Source organism: Tursiops truncatus, chromosome X (genome assembly GCF_011762595.2).
Source record: "Tursiops truncatus isolate mTurTru1 chromosome X, mTurTru1.mat.Y, whole genome shotgun sequence".
Classification (NCBI taxonomy): domain Eukaryota; kingdom Metazoa; phylum Chordata; class Mammalia; order Artiodactyla; family Delphinidae; genus Tursiops; species Tursiops truncatus.
In genome coordinates, this window is record NC_047055.1 from 126,850,994 (window position 1) to 126,871,004 (window position 20,011).

Consider the following 20,011-nt stretch of genomic DNA (forward strand, 5'->3'; position numbering starts at 1 on the left):
AATGGTGCAGAACTCATGATTTCCCAGGTGACAGCCTGAGGCCGTTCCTGAAAAGAAGCATTTGTAATAAATATGGAGGCAAACCCTACAGAAAGGAGAGGACATGATTAAACTGCATAATCACGCACAAAGAGAAAGGGAGACAGCAGAACACAGTTTGCAACACAATTCTGAAAAATAGAAAGCTGATGGTTAAGGTAACAAAAAAAACTAAAGACGCCTGCGTATTGGGATGTTATTGGTTATCCATTTTATTTATTTATTTTTTTTGCGGTACGCGGGCCTCTCACTGTTGTGGCCTCTCCCGTTGCGGAGCACAGGCTCCGGACGCGCAGGCTCAGCGGCCATGGCTCACGGGCCCAGCCGCTCCGCGGCACGTGGGATCTTCCTGCACTGGGGCACGAACCCACGTCCCCTGCATCGGCAGGCGGACTTTCAACCACTGCGCCACCAGGGAAGCCCTGGTTATCCATTTTAAATATAGCATTGTCGAGACTTCCCTGGTGGCGCATTGGTTAAGAATCTAACCGCCAGTTCAGGGGACACATGTTCGAGCCCTGGTCTGGGAAGATCCCACATGCCGCGGAGCAGCTAAGCCCGTGCGCCACAACTACTGTGCCTGAGCTCTAGAGCCTGTGAGTCACAACTACTGAGCCCATGTGCCACAACTACTGAAGCCTGCACGCCTAGAGCCCATGCTCCGCAACAAGAGAAGCCACTGCAATGAGAAGCCCATGCACTGCAACAAAGAGGAGACCCCGCTCGCCGCAACTAGAGAAAGCCCACGCGCAGCAACGAAGACCCAACGCAGCCAAAAATAAAAATAAATTTTTAAATGAGATATGACCATAATTTAAAAATAAATAAATAAATAAAAAATAAATACAGCAGTGTGTACATGTGTGAACAACTTTAATTCCCCAGTTGAAAAATCATGGTATGGAAAAATAAACATACCATCAAACACATAGCAGGAACATGGTGGACATTCAGAAACAGAGGGGAAAACTTAAAATAGCCAGGTGACCTCAAAGTATCCGGTAAGACCCAGAGAAGACATCTCTACACCATCAGGAAGGCTGGAAGCTAGAAGTATGTCTTTTAAGCATGAAAGAGAAATTTCTGGATGTCTAAGATTCTATGCTGAGTCGAGTCTATTCTGAGTACAGAGGAAATAAAGACATAGTGCAGAGCCCGGGTGTTTCCCCAAAGCCAGAGTGTTTCCCTCTCACGGACCCTCATTGTTGGGACTTCAAAAGGAAACTCACAGGAAGGACAATGTTGGAGTCAGATGAAGGAAAAGGATGCAAGAAACACTGTGAGCAAAAGGAGAAAAGGACCAGAGTGTGAAACCGATCTAACACTGACCCCATCAAAGCCAGCACCAATAATAAAATTACGACTCCATGAAGGCATACAAGCAAAGGTAGGGCCGAAGTTAGCAGTGATATAACTTGCAGAATGAAAATGGAACAGAGTTAAAGCAAGTCACCTCTTTGAGAAGACAGTAAACCTGAGCTTCATTATTTTTCTGCTGAAGTTATTAGGCGTATTAAATTTAATCACTAAATAATGAAGACTGAAAACAGCTTCCTCTTAAAAACATGGGAGAAATATTTTTTTTTTATTTAGGTATCATAGAAGAGAAATAATAGAAGCGAAGAAAGGAAACGGTTCCTAGAAATTGTAAAATAAGCACCCAAAATGAAATTTATAAATATTAGCAATTGCAGTACGTATAAACGGATGAAGTCTCTCTTGACAGATATGAACTCTCAGATCGGGTTTAAAAAAAAAAATCTAGGTTCTTGCTAGTTTGAAAGGGTCTGAAACCAAGAAAGGCTAAGATAAAGATATGAAAACACTAAAATGGTGAGTAAGTGAAGAAGAACTTTCTGGAGCCCTATTCAAGTCAAGTAAAAAAGACTTCAGGAAGTTAAAAAAAAAGAAAGCTATGGATAAAGAAAGCTAGTATGAAGCGATCAATTTTCGCCAAAAAGTTACAAACATGCTAACGTTCTTTGGACCTGGTAGCAAAGCACTTAAATACACAAAGCAAGATTTGGGGGAATTAGAAGAATAAGGTGTCCAACCTACAGCCCAGCCACCTACAAGTCTTTGCTTAGAGAGAATCCTGCTTTCAAAGGAAAGAGAGATATACCAAGTCTGATTCATGTAGAAATGAATGATTAGAGATAAAGTATAAACTGAATAAAGCTTGCCTTTATTTCTACTTAATTGGCCTTTTGACCACTCCGTGGAATCCAAGGGACTTGGTGTACTGAGTAGGTGGTAGAGGGGGAAATGGGATTCCTCCAAGCTCCTTCTCGCTCCTGGGAGAGCCTGATACCTTAGCCACCCTAGAACATGTGTGATCCATTAAGAAGGATTTTTGCAAGGTTCTGAATAAACCTGGAGGCGGAGGTTTTCTGTCGGCAATGTATTTTCATGGAACCATGGGACACAGTCTCGGGATGACAGCCAGAAAGTTGCCAGTTGGAAAAAGAGTTGCATCAGTTAAAACCTTTTACCCGCCAGCCACTTGGAAAATGAAAGTTACACGACGAAAATAAACATACAGCCCAAATGAAAACCAGATGCATGCGGCTCTGACGATCTCTCTGTGTTTGGTTTCCTCTCCATCTTATGTTACATTCCTTCTAAAATGGATGCAACTTCTGGAAATTACTTTGCACAGTGAGATCTCCCATTTGTTTGGGGCAACATCTTTAGATAGACAAATAGAGAGATTCCCCAGTTCTGACTCAGCTAAGGGAGATAGAATGTCTATTGTACATCCGAGGACACGTCTGGAACAAATCAGGCCCATTTACTTGTTTCTAAATACCAACCCAGACAGTAGCTTAAAAGTAATTTATATATCCCCTCTCCCCGCAATCCTCCTGCTTAGGATGGCCACACCCAGTGCAAATTTTTCATCCTGTCGACAAGACCTTGACTTTTATGCATTTGACACTTTTTTGAGATACTGCACATCTTGTCTTTCTGCTTTTCTAAAACGATGGCTTACTGGACAAAAAAGAATACGTTCACTCTGTGAAATGCACGAGTAGGACTGGAAACGTGCAAGGGGCTTTTCATGCTCCCTTGGTTTTGACACACACTTCAGGGTATGGCTACACGTATGACATTTCTTTGAAAACCAAGTTGAATAACGGCATTCCACAGTGTCTGGAGGCAGTGGGCAAACCCTGACGTTATAACCAGGCGCATCAGATTCAACTCTGGGCTTTCACACTGAGCTGTCTGAATTTGAGCTTTCTCACCTGTAAGAGCAAAAGCAAGAAAGAGAACGCACAGAAGACAACACTGTGAGGTTACCACGAGAAAGCATGAGGTATAAATCCCCCAGTTTTGTACAGCACGAGGAATATAGCCAATATTTTTTAAATTAATTTTTATTGGAGTATAGCTGATTAACAATGTTGTGTTCGTTTTTGCTGTACAGCAAAGTGAATCAGTTATACATACACATGTATCCACTTTTTTTCAGATTCTTTCCCCATAGAGGTCATTACAGAGTATTGAGTAGAGTTCCCTGTGCTGTACAGTAGGTCCTTACTAGTTGTCTATTTTATATATAGTAGTGTGTATGTGTCAATCCCAATCTCCCAGTTTATCCCTCCCCCCCTTTCCCCATTGGTAACCATAACTTTGTTTTGTACCAATATTTTGTAATAGCTGTAAATGGAAAGTAACCTTTAAAAATTGTATAATTTTTTTAAAAAAAATTTTCACATCTTTATTGGAGTATAATTGCTTTACAATGGTGTGTTAGTTTCTGCTGTATAACAAAGTGAATCAGCTACACATATACATATATCCCCATATCTCCTCCCTCTTGCCTCTCCCTCCCACCCTCCCTATCCCACCCCTCTAGGTGGTCACAAAGCACCGAGCTGATCCCCCCGTGCTATGCGGCTGCTTCCCACTAGCTATCTGTTTTACATCTGGTAGTGTATATATGTCCATGCCACTCTCTCACTTCATCCCAGCTTACCCTTCCCCCTCCACGTGTCCTCAAGTCCATTCTCTAGTAGGTCTGTGTCTTTATTCCCGTCTTACCCCTAGGTTCTTCATGACCTTTTTTTTTTTTTCTTAGATCCCCTATATATGTGTTAGTATTCGGCATTTGTTTTTCTGACTTACTTCACTCTGTATGACAGACTCTAGGTCCGCAGGTGGATTCTTAACCACTGTGCCACCAGGGAAGTCCCTTCACACACTCTGCATATTACTATATGCCTTATGCTCTCAAATTTTCTTAGCTCAGAAAAGAAAAGGTTGACGTGTGATTTATAAGACATTTTCTGTTAAAAAACAAAGTAAGTCCATCAAACGATGCATTCACACAGCTACTGCGTTTTAACATTGCTTCACAGAAAAGGCAGCTGGGAGGAGAATAGGACTTGTTTTAATGGCATTTCTTGGAATTTTTTTTTTTTTACTCTTGGTAAAAATCTATTGTCCGGGGTGGTCCTCTTTTCAGGACAATGAAAATTATTTTAACTGTATCATAAAGTGATGAAGAGAAACTACAGATGCTAAATGGATAGCGTTGGTTTTGCCTGTCTCTGGAGAGAGATTTCATGTAGCCACAGCCCTTGTAAAAAAGAAACATTTCTTGGTTGGTTACGCTAGAAGACTCCGACCCCCATATTTATTTTACCCCATGTGACCTTACCAGTGGTTCTTCCATTTATGAAGGAAAAGAAAACCACGTTGAAAGAAAACGATGATGAAGGACAGACATAGTAAACTTGCAGCCAAACAGTTTGTTTCAACAGCCTGACCAGACTTTGTCAGTGAACCTAATGTAGAAAGAGATCAGTTAATAGTCCCAAATTACGGATTACCTTGTGGTTGTTCAGAGCGTTTCAAACACTGGCTGTCTTCCAGCTATTTTCAGTCACTGGATGAAAAGGACACTAGGTTTACAGAAATGGAGTTTAATTTTACAGGATACCATCCAAATATACATCTATTTTTAAGTTTAAAGCAAATCGTAAAGGGGAACATCTATTCGGATAATTCTGTGGCTTCTTTTATAAAGAGTAGAAGTCTGTTTTGCAAGAACTTGTTCTTGAAAGGGATCTAAGATGATTTTATGGTCATCCATTTTTTTTCCTATTGTATTTTAACATCTGCAGTGTGTTGTTTCACTGTGTTTTGTTTATAGAAGCTTAGATGTTCCCTTGAGCTGTGTGACCGCAGCAGCCTGACACGCTGCTGAGCAAAGCTGAGCTTCCCCAAAACATGGCCAAGGGGTTGTCACAACCTTGAGGATGTTGCTTTGATCCTAGCTGCCCGACCTTCCCTGTGCCTCCCATCTAGCAGTTCCTCCGTAAATGCTATTTCCCTTCCCACGCTGTGCAACCCATCGATGTAAACCAAAACACAAAATAAATCCCATGGTCGCCTCTCAGAACTCGCTGACCTTTGCATGTCCGTCTGATTCCATCGGCAGCTCCAACGCAGAGAAAACCAAAACAAAACCAAACACCAGTGTTCTCGCCATGAACCGCAGCAACAAAAGAGAAGAAAGTAATAGAAGAATGAACTCCTCCTATGCACAGCTCCCCAGTTTTCATTTGGCGCTCAGGGAAATCCAATGCTTGTGTTTGTTGGGTATATATATATAGCCTCATAGCATAATGTAAGGCATATTTTGAGCTCATGATGAAATGTTTTGGAATCTAAAGGTTTTGGGGAAATGGCCAGTCTTATCTAGTCTGACATGTTTTGTTGAGTTGATTTGCTCACTGGACACACGTGTCGGAGCCTGCTAAGTGATGTCAAACACTGAGCTTGTCTGCACCGGCGCCAGATCGAATCTCAGAGACAGAGTTTGGGGCGAAGTAGTAAAGGAGAGCGTTATTGCTTTGCCAGACAGAGGGGGGCACAGCGGGCTCCTGCCCTCGAAAAACTAGGTATCCCACCTTGGGAGGATTTGATGCGTTTATAGCAATAGTTCAAGGGTGGGGTTGCTGATAAGATCAGGGCGTGTGCACGGTCTCCGGTCAGCAGGGACTTGATTAGCAACTGTTCCACATCCGCCCTTGGGAACTCTGGGAAGGTCTCGGAGGCTGCAGTCTTGCCTACAAGAAACGGGGGGACAAGAAAAGGCTTCGGGAGCCCACTGGGCGTGCTACCCCGCCCCAGTCTCCCTAGGACTCAGCATTCCAAACAAGATTGACACACCAGCCATCTCGCCACTTTATCTGCCCGCAAGAGCAGGGCGGACAGTTACAAATGACAATCTTGCCATTTCAGTTTTGCGAACACTCAGACCGACCCTGACTTTCACCCACCCTCCGGCCATATCTTTTTTTTTTTTTCTCCCTGACCTGATCACCCTGGGGCTTTTTATTCTTATTTTGCCACGCCTGAGCCTCATCTCTGTTTCTAGATACGGTAATCTCGTTCTTGTCTAGGGAGTGAGTTGGCTTTTCTTCAGCTGGTTTTAATCGTGGGAGCTGAAAAAGCCTGCTCTTGGAATGGGGTTATCCGAATCACTGGTGAAAAGTATTTCCTGATCCAAGAGTGCGGTCATGTAAGTTCTCCTGTGCCCCCGTCTGCAGACAGAACCAGAGAGAGCATGCCATTCCAAGCGCCACAAGGCATCTGAACTCTCTAGGTAAGACCGGGCTTCCGTTCGACGTATTTATAAATGCCTGCGTTAGCCAGCGTTTAAACACGGGACAGAAAACAGGTTAGTGTTTGCCAGGGGCCACAGGGAGGGAAAACTGGGGAGTGACTGCTTTCACGGGTACAGAGTTTCCCCTTGGGGTGATGAAAACCGTTTGGAACTACATAAAGGGGGTGATCGCACAACACTGTGGCTGTGCTCAATGCCACCCAGTCGGGTATTTTAAAATGCTTACAACGGCGTTATGAGTTGACTGTGTGCCCCTCAGATTCATATGTTAAAGTCCCGACTCTCTGTCCCTCCGAATGTGACCTTATTTGGAATTAGGGTCATTGTGAAATAATGAAGTCATGCCGGAGGAGGGAGGGACCCTAATCCAACAGGACTGGAAATCTGGACACAGATCCACACAGGCGGGGAGAACAGCGTAGGAACGTAAAGACAGAAATTGGGATGATGCCTCTGTAAACCAAGGAACGCAAGGATTGTGAGCAGCTACCAGAAGCTGGGAGAGAGGCGTGAGTTTCCCCCAGAACCTCCGGAAGAAATCAGTCGTGCCTACACCTCGCCTTCACGCTCTGCTCTTCAGAGTGATTTTTCTGTTGCGTGGAGCCCCCCAGCGGGGGGCACTTCGTTATGGCGGCCCTAGGAAATTAATACAGGTGGTGCAATGTATATTAGGGGTATTTTAACCACCATAAGAAGGACAGGTTATCAGGATGTAAGATATGCCTCAGAATGACAGGCTTGGAAAGTTGTTGTGACCTAAAAGCACAGAGACATAAAGTAAATAAAAGAAAATCACACATGCAGATGAATTTCCAAGGAATCAGGCTCTTGTGACGAGCGATTTACTGAACTGTCCCAAACCCTCCAGTCGGTACAGCAGAAAGATCCCTTTGGCCCCAGAGTTCACGGACGTTGCGTGGTTCTTGGGTCAGGAAGGGTTTTTTTTTTCCCCCCAGGGAAATCCCAGGGGTGCTCTCCACATCTATGAAGAACTCAAGGTGAGCTCCCTGGGGAGGGTCCTTCCAGGTGGATGACTTTACACCTGACCGAGGATGCTCAGTCTGCCTGTCAGCATCTCCTCTGATGCAAAGAAAACCAGCTGGGCAGAGCAGAGTCCTGACCTCCAGGAGGGTTTTGGGCAAGCGTGGAGCTGAGGGACAGGCGCCCTCTTGGAGGACGTAGGAGGACGTGGCAGTAGGCAAACTGGGGAAACCTGGACCGGAAAATGACCAAGAGAAAGAGAAAGCCTGGAGTTCGAATGGACAGACCTCACAATCCCTGGCGTTGTGCCCCTCAGCACCCGTTTTCCCTTCTTAGACATTCACGTCAACTCCTAAGTATTCAAACAACTTCCTCTAAAAGGTCAACACTTCCCCAAAAGTAGGAGCCACATCTATTTTGTCCCCATTCGTCTTCTAGGTGTTAAGACAGAGACTAGCCCAAATCAGCACCCAACAAAAATTCTTGAATAATTAAGCGAACGAATGAGTGAATAAATTTACGGTTACCAGGGGGGAAATGGGAGGAGGGATAGTTCGGGAGGTTTGGGTTGACAGGTCCACACGGCTATATTCAAAATGGATCACCAACAAGGACCTGCTGTAGAGCACAGGGAACTCTGCTCAATATTATGTAACAAGCAAAATGGGAAAAGCATTTGAAAAAGAATAGATACATGTCTATGTATAACTGAGTCACTTCGCTGTTCCCCTGAAACTATCACAACATTGTTAATCAACTATACTCCAATATAAACTAAAAAGTTAAAAAATAAAAAATGTTAAGGCTTTACGTTCTGTCAAAAAAAAAAAAAAAACACTCACCCAGTGCCCTAGAATTAAGAAGCGTCCAACAAGTGTTTGGTAAGTGATTGGATCCCTGAAGATGACGTGACATTTTCTCCCCTAAATTTTCCTTTAAGGATGTTACACCCCAAACCATTTATGCTTAAAATAGGAGTGACTCAAAGAGGCAAGACACAAGTGTTGGAGAGGCTGTGGAGGAAAGGAGACCCTCGTGCCCTGTTGCTGGGGATGTAAACTGGTGCAGCCACTATGGAGCATAATACGGAGTTTGCTTACATAAAAATAGGACTGCCGGGCTTCCCTGGTGGCGCAGTGGTTGAGAGCCCGCCTGCCGAGGCAGGGGACGCGGGTTCGTGCCCCGGTCCGAGAAGATCCCACATGCCGCGGAGCGGCTGGGCCCGTGAGCCATGGCCGCTGAGCCTGCGCGTCCGGAGCCTGTGCTCCGCAACGGGAGAGGCCACGGCAGTGAGAGGCCCGCGTACCGCAAAAAAATTAATTAATTAATTAAATAAAATAAAAATAAAGTAGTAGTGACTTACGAATTCGCATGACAACCCTTACTGGGAGGTATAATTATGTTTTGGAACCATTCTCCAAAATGAAAATATTTACTTATTGAGAAAATAATAAGGAAATGAATATAGCTGAATTGGATTAGCATCAAGACTACATTCTAGTTCTCGGAAGCAATTTAGGACGATAGAACAGCAAACAAACCACTACAAACAGCAAAGCAAGAATTGGAATTGAGGGGAATTAAGTGTTTTTAGAAAACCCGATTTATGCTCTGCTCCTCAATAGCATTAAAAGCATGCAAATGCTTTGTTGTGGAATTGAGTCCGACTTCTTGTTTCCTCAATAATTTGTTTTTGCCTTGATGGTATAATTTGTCTATTTCTCCTGAGGTTTGTTGACATTATTTGGTTCTCCCTTGTACTATAAGAAAGAAAATGAGACTGTATTTTTACTAAAAATGTGAGCGGGGCCATTTTAACATATTACAGCTCCAGGAATTTCCATAGGGTCAGTCTCAGCTGATTCAGTTAAAATTGTCCTGATGAAAATTTGTATTCTGTAAGCAGAGAATGAAATGTTTAGGGGTACTTCAGGGTCATGTTTTGTTTCCCTTTTATCCTCCAAATATCATTATATAGATTATTTTAACATGAGTCTTAACGGTTTTTCCTTATGGTTACATCTTGAAAATGGGCTAGTAGCCATGAGTGAATGTATTTCTACTAGATTTTGCTGTTGTGGAAAGAAGGTTGGATTCCACATGGAAATGTGAGTTTGAGCCCTGTTTCTGATTCTTATTAGTGAGATCTCGGGAGAGGCATTTAACTTTCATTCATTCAGTAGACATCTACCGAGTCTCACCTTTGTTCAGAGGGACTCATGGGGCTACTGGGCTACGTCAGGGAAGAAAACATGTCTTGCATTCTGCTGAAGCCTCTATTATAGCATAAACATCAGGCATCTGCGAATCACAGAAAATGCTAGAAGGTGATAAATGCTATGGAAAGTTTAAAGAGCAGAAGAGTAGATGGGGAATGGGAGCCCTCAGCTGAGAGCAGAAGAGAAGTTGAAATTTTCTGTGCAGGACTGTCCAGCTTGCTTTCATGGAGAAGGTGGCATTTCAGCTAAGGCATGGGGGCCATGAGGGCTGATCTCAAGCAGACGGCCGGAGGGAGAGTTTCCCAGGTAGTGGGAACAGGTTGTGCAAAGGCCCTGTGGTAAGGGTCACCTAGTATGTTCATGGAACAGCACAGGTGGGGAAGAGTGAGTGAGGAGCAGGTTGTCCAGACAAGATGCTAAGGGGTGAAGCGAGCCCTGGAGAATGATGAAATCACGTGTGCCTTTGGGAACTTCCCTAATAATCCATGGCACTCTGATTGTTTGCTGGAAAAGAGTTGGTGGTATTTTGGATCAGGGTGATTGCAGTGAAGATGGTGAGAAGTGCTCTGAGAGCTGATACACTTGAATGGTGCTAGGGGTTGAATTGGTCCCCCACCAAAAAAAAAACGATGTTTGACGTCTCAACTGCGAGTACCTGTGAATGTGACCTTATCTGGAAATAAGTGCTTTGCAGACACCATCAAATTAACATGAGGTCATTTGGGTGGGCCCTCACAAAACGTGACTGGTGTCCTTAATTAGAAGCTTGGGATTAACATATGCACACTACTATCTCTAAAATGATAACCACCGAGGACCTCCTCAGAGAACTATACTCAATATTTTGTAATAACCTATAGGGAAAAGAAGCTGAAAAAGAATACATGTGTATAACTGAATCACTTTGCTGTACACCTGAAACCAACACAATGCTGTACTTCAACTATACTTCAATTAAAAATAATAATATTTACAAATTATTTTAATTTAAAAAGATTTTTAAAATCCAAAAGTAAAAAAGAACAGGGAAATTTGGACACAGACAGACACAGGTGGAGAAGGCCATATGAGATGAAAGGCAGATACAATACTCCCCCCCCTTATCTGTGGTTTCACTTTCCATGGTTTCAGTTACCCATGGTCCACCTCAGTCAGAAAATATTAAATGGAAAAATTGAAGAAATAAACAATTCGTAAGTTTTAAATTGTGTAGCATCGTGTGAGAAAATCTTGCGCGATCAGCTCTGTCCTGCCCGTGACGTGAATCCTCCCTTTGTCCAGCAAGTTTCACCCTTTCCTCACTTCACAGCCATCTTGGTTATCAGATCAACTCTCTCCGGTATCTCAGTGCTCGAGTTCAGAGAACCCTTATTTTACTTAATAATGACCCCAAAGCACAGGAGTGGTGATGCTGGCAACTCGGGCATCCTTTTAATGTACCTAATTTATACATTAAGCTTTATCCTAGGTATATATGTATAGAAAAATACAGCGTGTACATAAGGTTTGGTATTATTCGCGGTTCCAGGGGTCTTGGAATGTATCCCCCGAGGATAAGGAGATTGGAGTGATGCATTACAAATCAGGGGACACCTGGAGCTGTCAGAAGCTGGACGGCGGAACGAGGGACCCTCATGTAGAGCCTCTGAAGGGAACCTGGTCCTGCTCACACCTTGACCTCGGATGTCTGGCCTTTAGCAATCTGAGAGTATACATTTCGACAGTCTTAGGAAAGTCATACAGACAGGACAGCGAATGAGACTTCTTGGTGGATGCGGGACACACAAGAGAACAGTACGTATGGACTCGAAACATTTGGGCAGAGACGGAGAAGGGTGGCAGGGAGAAGGTTTCAAAGGAGGGTCAAACATACAGCGTTGGACTTGCTGAATCGGAAATCTCATGAACGTGGGTATGAACCTCGTATCCGTTAAGCATCCCGGTAGCCAGTTGGATAACGTAAGTCTGGAGCAAAGGTACTGAGATACATTTGAGGGTTGTTGGCAGATGACGGGCTTTCAAGATAGAAGGAGGCTTCATTGGTCACCCAGGGAATCGACAAGGTAGGAAAGGTGGCTCAAACAAGGAGCCTGAGTCTTCAGTAGTAGGATGCTTGTGATGTAGTGATTGATTTTTAATTAATTCATTGAATTGAAGTATAGTTGATTTACAGTATGTTCCAGTCTCTGCTGTACAGCAAAGTTTCGTCACCTCACCAGAGTCGAAAAGGAAATGAAGTATATGTCCATATACCTACACACACATATACATTGGAATATTATCCAGCCATAACGTGGAACGAAATTCTGATACCAGCTACAATGTGGGTGAACCCCAGAAACAAGACGTTAAGGGAAAGAAACCAGACACGAAAGACCACACGTTATAGGATTCCATTTGTAGGACATGTTCTGAATAGTTCATTCCAAAGAAGCAGAAAGATACCTGGCTGCCTAGGGCTGGGGAGAGGGGGGATTGACTGGGGATGGGTGTAGGGTTTCCTTCTGGGGTGATGAAAATGTTGTGGAACCATCATGGTGACGGCTGAACCACATGGTGAATGTCCCAAATGGCATCGAATTGTTCTCTTCGGTTGATTGATTTGGGGTTGTGTGAATTTCACCTCCATAAAAATAAAAAGGAAAGGAAGCCATGGCGAGATTCTCTTGCCGGCCGTCGTGAGTTCAAAAATGCAATATCACTTTAAGGTGTCCCCATAACCCTTATTCTACTGTGTCATCAGGAAGAGTTTAAGGTGATAATCATTGCACACATCATCAACGCGGCTCCTTTTTTGCCGTTATATCTTCCGAGGGGATCTGTGTGCACCCACAAGTGATTTTTGCCTCATTTCACCTCTGCTGGCAACATCCCACCCATCACCATCACCCAGCAGAAACACCCATCCCTCTGTCAATGCTGCAGCTCAAGGAGACCCTCCCCATCCCGAACGCCTGTTCTTTCCTTTCCACCCCCCTATCGGGCTGAAGCTCTTTAGAGCTGCCAGCCCGGAGGTGGGGGGGGGGGGTCTCACACAGCAGGGCCTCAAGACACATGTGGTCACTTGAATTGAACTGAAATGAGGAAATCCTGACGTTGACCCCAAAAATGTAAAATTTGCATACAATCCCTGGTAGTGATACCGAGCAAGACCCTGTGGGGCTCCTGGGCACAAAAGCTTTTCTGTGTCCCGCACTTCTTGATTACAGGAAATAGGCTTCCTTCAGCCCCCGTGACCTTCCCTGCGTTCCAACGGGCAGGTTCAAACAGTTGCTAATCAGGGAAGGGAGGGGATGCAGAGACAAGGGAGGAACAGTCAAGAGAAACAATGGTGCAGCCTGGGGGCAGGGTTCTGGTTCCCCCTCAAGAGATACACATGACAACATCTTTGAGTTCTTCTGCAGGTACTGAAACCCCAGCAGGTGGGAGAAGTTAACTGCATGCTGCCCACCAGCACGCAGACCCAGACCCGTTGGAACCAGAAGGTCAATGATGCTGACTTCGATGACCTCACCACCAACCAATGAGAAGAGTGCCCATGAGCTGACCACGCCCTCTTTGAACCATCGCTGTAAAACTCCTCACAACCACCTCCAGGTTGGGACACACAGTTTTCTGTGTTTTGTTTAATATTTATTTATTTATTTTTGGCTGCATTGGGTCTTTGTTGCTGCGCGCGGGCTTTCTCTAGTTGTGGCGAGCTGTGGCTACTCTTCGTTGCGGTGCGCGGGCTTCTCATTGCGGTGGCTTCTCTTGTTGCGGAGCATGGGCTCTAGGCACGCGGGCTTCAGTAGTTGTGGCTCACGGGCTCAGTAGTTGTGGTACATTGGCTCAGTAGTTGCATCTTGCAGGCTCTAGAGCGCAGGCTAGGTAGTTGTGGCACGTGGGCTTCAGTAGTTGCGGCTCACAGGCTCTGCAGCGCAGGCTCAGTAGTTGTGACGCATGGGCTTAGTGGCTCCGCGGCATGTGGGATCTTCCCGGACCAGGGCTCGAACCCACGTCCCCTGGATTGGCAGGCGGATTCTTAACCGCTGTGCCCCCAGGGAAGTCCCTGGGACACACAGTTTTGAGGGCATTAGCCCACTGTGGCCCCCTTTGCCTGGCAAAGCAATAAAGCTCTTCTCTTCTGCTTCACCCCAAACTTGGTCTCCAAAAATTAATTTGGTGTCAGGGCACGGAGGCCAGATTCGGCTTCAGTAGGAAACATCCCATCCACCAGCAATGATGTCCACTTGCGCCAACCAGTGGGAAATGAAATACTAGCTGTTGGAAGCCGGATGTTTTCTCTCAAACCACCTCTGTGGACCAGAAGGATCGGCTGAGAGATCTTAGAAGCAGAAAGGTGCAACTCAATCTTTCTGCCGTAAGATGGGTGCGTGCGTCATTTTATCAGAGGTAGAGATCCATCTTTAAGGCCATCACAGCTTTGCAAATGTTCAGCTCCATGCAGCTGGCTGAAGAAGAGGTCGCTCATCCTCTTCCATGAAATCAGTCACTGCAACCAAGCTAACGGAAAGGCTGCAGTGGAAAGAATCTTTGATTGGGCTGCTGTGGCATTTCTGGGATGCCAGCCCTCCTGTGTGTATTGCATATTTTGCAGGGATGCCTTTGGCTCCCTTTGGAAAAGGGAGAGACAAAATTCCCTTCAGTTAGCTGGGAATCTGGGTGTCCACAGAAAACACAGACATCTGTGCGAAAGACAGAAACCATCCCACGACATTCAGGCAATATTTCCTCCCCAAAGACTTTATTTTCAGAACCAGATCTTTTATCGGGGGGCTGGGGTGGGGGGCGGAGGGCGCCGTGTAGCTTGCGGGATCTTAATTCCCTGACCAAACCTGGGCGCACGGCAGTGAAAGTGCCGAGTCCTAACCGCTGGACCACCGGGAATTCCCTAGGACTGAATCTTCTATAATTTCCTTGTTGCAATCAGAAGCTCAATGTCAAAGTGGTATCAGCTGCTGTACCTCACAGAGCAGTGGAGAGAAGGGAAGTCTTATTTAAATAACACATGTGGTCAGGGACGTGACCTGGCCTGGCTGAAACTCGTACCAGATGCCGCCGTGTTATACGATACAGGAAACACAGGGTCCTTTTTTGGTTTTGTCCTAAACTGTATGCATGGATTTAATGTGATATGTGTTAGAAGGTGTATATATATAAACATATTGGCTCGTACACATTAGAATAATCCTGGCAGTGTGCTCATGTTCACATCAGGACTTGTTAAAATGCATTAGTGCTCCTACAGTAATACACTGCACTCTCAAATAGCCAACAAAATTAGGATACTCTGTAGTTTATGGTCATGAACATGATGTTGCCTCAATATGTAACCAAGGGCAAATGCGTGCAAAACCCTGTGCCTGAAAGACATTTCAGTTACAAAATAAATGAGTCAAGAGTGTGAAAAGTGCAGGGTGGCGAATGTAGTCAATGACTATGTGATAACTTTGTATGGTGACATCGTAACAAGACTTAGCATGGTGACCATTTTGAAATGTTTAGAAATATTGAATCACTGTGTTGTGTACCAGGAATAACATAGTGTCGTAAGTCAATTATACTTCAAAAACCCATAGAAAAAAATCGGATGAAGGAAGTCAAAAGGTACAGTTATAAGATAAATAAGTTATAAGAGAAGATAAATAAGTACTGTGGTTGTGATGTACAACATGAAAAGTAGAATGAACACCTGCTGGGTCTTCTGTATGAAAGGTGTAAAGATAGTCGATCCTAAGAGTTCTCATCACAAAACGGAATTTTTTTCTATATCTTTAATTTCGTATCTATAGGAGATGATGGGTGTTCACTAAACTTGTGATAATTATTTCACGATGTATGTAAGTGAAATCATTGTGCTGTACACCTTACACTTATACAGTGCTGTGTGTCAGTTATATCTCAATAAAACAGGAAGAAGAAAAAAATGCTAATTGGAGTAGATTTTTCTTACAGGGAAGTGTAAATCATTAAACTGCTTCCCCAAGAAAAGTGATATGAAAATAGAATTTCAGAGAAAAAAAAAATGAAGAACTTCTGACATGTTAAAATGAGCTTGTTCAAGTATTTTCATATGCATTACGGTGGGAATCCAAATGGATCCATTTCAAAGACTGATGAAATTTTCATGTCAATGTTCACAATTTTCTATAAACTGTATATTTTACAACTATTGAGAATGATGAGGAATTTTAGAGGTCAACAAAAATTTATGAGAAGGGATATAAGGTTTCAAAATTTGCTTAAGACCACTGATTTAGAATCAACCAAAATAATATGAAACTTGGTCCTAATTTAACAGCATGAATTTTACATAAGAGATATTTTTGTTTTTAGCTAAAAGAAGGAGCTTCTGAGCACTCTCATATCCTATTCAAGTACAGTTGTTTTTGTTTTTGTTTTTTTTTGCGGTACGCGGGCCTCTCACCGCTGTGGCCTCTCCCGTTGCGGAGCACAGGCTCCGGACACGCAGGCTCAGCGGCCATGGCTCACGGATACAGCCGCTCCACGGCATGTGGGATCCTCCCGGACCGGGGCACAAACCCGTGTCCCCTGCATCGGCAGGCGGACTCTCAACCACTGGGCCACCAGGGAAGCCCCAGTTGTTTTTTAAATTGTACGTTCTGTATGTAACTATGAGACAATTTAGCAGAATAGTAAAAGAAGGAAACCTTGTTTTACTAAACTTAGCAGAAAATGGATATGGTTTAACTTTATTATTATGTCTAAGGCTAATTAATTAGAACTGAAAAAAAATTGCTTCCCCAAGAAGGGGCAGGGTTACGGAACAGAAGAAACAGAGAGGAGAGAAAAGGTGGAAGAAAAAATTCACTTGATTTACAAGGGTTTAAGGCAAGAAAACTGGGGGAGTCCCACAATGGACTAGAGAGATTGCATCTTGCCAGTGGCTGGTTAGAAGGCACCTTGGCTTGAATCACCTGTCCTTTTGTCAAAGGTGAGGAGGAAACAGCTCAGGGAGCGAACCGTTCTGCTTGAGTGTGTCTAATGTTATTTTCAGATAAGCAGACTCAACCTGCATGGAGAGACCATGAGCTGGATTTCAGGAAAAGCCCAAGAAGAGTCCACATTTCTCTTAGGATATGCCCGGGAGAGCCTCCACAGGCCTGGAAACACTTAACCATCCCTTGCTTCCTTGAGAAAAGTCAGAAAGGATTATTGAAACAGATTGGAATGTTGAACCAAACTTATAAGTGTTCCTAAGCTGTGTTCATTAACCAAAAAGGATGCTGAAACAGGAAAAACAATGAACCTGGGAACGTAGCTATGATTATACCCCTCCACCCCCAAAGGGGAAAGGAGCTGTGAATATTTAAGAGAACAGAATATGTTGGTCATTGACAACGAAGAAAATAAGAGAGAAACCGTCCAAGGAAAATACTTTAAAGGTAATCTTCTTGGAGGGCTGAAAGAAAAGATGCCAAAAAAAATAATAATCAAACCAAGAACTCTCATCAGTTATGATGTCAGGTCTTTGGGTGACTGTGAAATGCATTTCTTCATCAGATGAAGACAGGGCTTGGAATTCAACACATCTATTGCACAAATACGGTTTGACCACCTAGTGCGTATACGTCAGTGTGGGCAGAAGTTTAGTAAAAATGGAAATGTGACCTGTAGGAACGGGAAGGAGTCCATGGATGCCTAAATCGTATTGAGAGTGTGATGCCTCCTACTTCGAGAAAGGAGATAGCTTTAAGGTGACATAGTGATTCATTTTCGCAGGCAAAATCCTGCAAGGACTCATAAAAGTTAGGTGGTAGACCGGATATCCCAGTTGGTTCTGCCCGTGGAGACTGTACAGATTATGATTTTTGAGCAGGAACAGCTCCTTACCTGTTATCAGTGCCATCAGGGAAAGGAAGAGAATAGGGAATCTGATGAATGTCAAGGGAAAACTCTAGAGGTGGAAGATTTGAATTCCAGTTGCGGCCAAGTGCATCACAACTCTTCGGATGCAACTGGACAGAGAGAAATTAGGAAGTAAATTGCTGTGATGATCTCACATTCAGAGGTTACTCAAATTACCCAAAATGACATGATAGGGACAAAATTGCGAGTAGATCTAGAGTTAAGGTCTGGCAGAGAGGTTTTTCTCATGAAAGCCTGGAGACTCCTGTGCATTGGGAGCCCAAGATCCCCACACCAACCCCAATAGCTCAATGTAAGTGCAAAGATTTTCAAGTAGCAGATGAGGAACTTCCAAGAAAAGTTTCCCGTGGGGGAAGAAAATGCACATTGGAGGAGATGGATTCCCTGGAAATGTTTCTGTTAGGAGGGCAGTCAGATGTCGATTCATCAAACGTCAAACTAGGTCCTTTTGTGTATCCTGAGTCAGAAGCATGCTCCATGATTTTCCTAGAGAGTAAAAGGCATGGTTTTCAACTCAGCCCCGTCGGAGGAGTTTAAAGCACTCTTATTTGAAAGTCACTCCTCTGGTCCCAGGGAAATTCTGAAGCTGAGTTTCCTTCCTCTGATTGTTAGAGAAATTATATTTGGTGGGTATAAACTGGAAGTCATGACAATTCGGGCATTGTTTCTCTGTAACCGTTAGATGTATATTTTAACATGTATTTTTTTTCCCCTCCATGTGTTGGTTTAAATATAGTTGTTTGTTCTAAAGTTGGTGGTAGCTTGAAGGTAACTCACAGACTTGCTGCATCCGGCATGGGAAGCAGTCCTCCCCTGCATGCACAGAGAAGGTCATCCTTTTCCTGGCACTCGGTCCTGAACGGTACTCCAGGTGTGTGTCAGGGACAGAGCCGATGGAATAGAGAAAACAGTTGGAGATTCAGGGAGGCGTCTGCTCCTCAGATATGTTGGGTCATAATCAGCTTGATGCATAGCAGTGACCAGAGGGTTCAAGGGGGCATTACCTTGAACGTCAGTTACTGCACTTTCAGAAAGCTCGTAGGACACATCCTGGGGGGCGTAGCCATTTAGTGTCCCCCTTCAGAAAAGTAGGGCTGTGGGCTGGAGTGTCCAGCCCTCTTCCTGCACACCTGGGAGATGCTTTAGGGTTGACCCCCACCATTCTTTGAAATCATCCATAACTCACACTTCAGAATGCTTAACCCAAATGAAATCTGTGCATGTGGAAGCTCTAACTGACTACATACTGAAGCAGTTTCCATAGTAGGTGTGAATAGATGTATGACTGATAGATGATAGCTAGATGGATAGATGATAGATAAATAAATGATAAATGATTGATGACAGATAATGAGAAGATGATAGAGATAGATGATAGATAAACAAGGAGATGATAGATAGATGATAGATATAGATAGATGAAATAGAGAGATAGGTATAGATAGATTGTTTATAGATACATGACAGGGATAGATAAATAGAAGATGATAGGGATGATAACTAGATAGATGATAGATAGATATGGAAGGATAGATGGATGAATAGGTAGATGAATAGATGGGTGGATGAATGGGTGGAGAGAGAGAGATGATGTATGGAGAGATATATAGATGCATAGATATGGATGGATGGACAGATAGACAAATGGATGAAAAGAGATGGATAGATGGATGGATGGATTATAGATAGATTATATAGAGAGATAGAGGATAGATAGATACTTAGGTAATAGATGGAGGGATGGATGATAGATAAATGATAGGTAGATAGAAAGATGATGATAAAAAGATGATAGAGATAGATAATAGATAAATAGATAGATGATAGATACAGATAATGATAGATGAAATAGAGAAATAGGTAGAGATAGATAGTTTATAGAGACATGATAGGGATAGCTAAACACATAAATAGAAAGATGATAGAGATAAGTAAATAGATGATAGATAGATAGATAGAGATTTTCTAGGTCTCCACTGTGCTGTCGTGTTAATTACTTTGGAACCATGGTCGCACTTATATTCAAACCATGCTTATTAAAATTCGAGACGTGAGAGCACAAAGGGTCATGCAGAGTCCTAGGAGGTACATTATATGGAGGGTTACTTTCGTCCAGAACTAAAAGTCCACCACAAAATGGCAGCACCCAAGTGTCCCCCAACCCCTCTGTCTATGACTCTGTCCTCCTGCATCATTGATCTGTCAGTGTCAATTCAAGGAGCATTTTATTAGAGAATCA

General features: G+C 43.7%; 1 long non-coding RNA gene across 1 annotated transcript in view; it reads left to right on the forward strand.

Annotated features, from left to right (window-relative positions):
• LOC109551448 (uncharacterized) overlaps positions 1 to 16,606 on the forward strand; it is a 38,135-nt gene extending 21,529 nt beyond the window's left edge. The window contains exon 4 of the long non-coding RNA XR_002178227.3: positions 13,284 to 16,606. This is a non-coding gene — a long non-coding RNA (uncharacterized lncRNA). The remainder of the gene's footprint in view (positions 1 to 13,283) is intronic.
• The last annotated feature ends 3,405 nt before the right edge of the window (positions 16,607 to 20,011 follow it).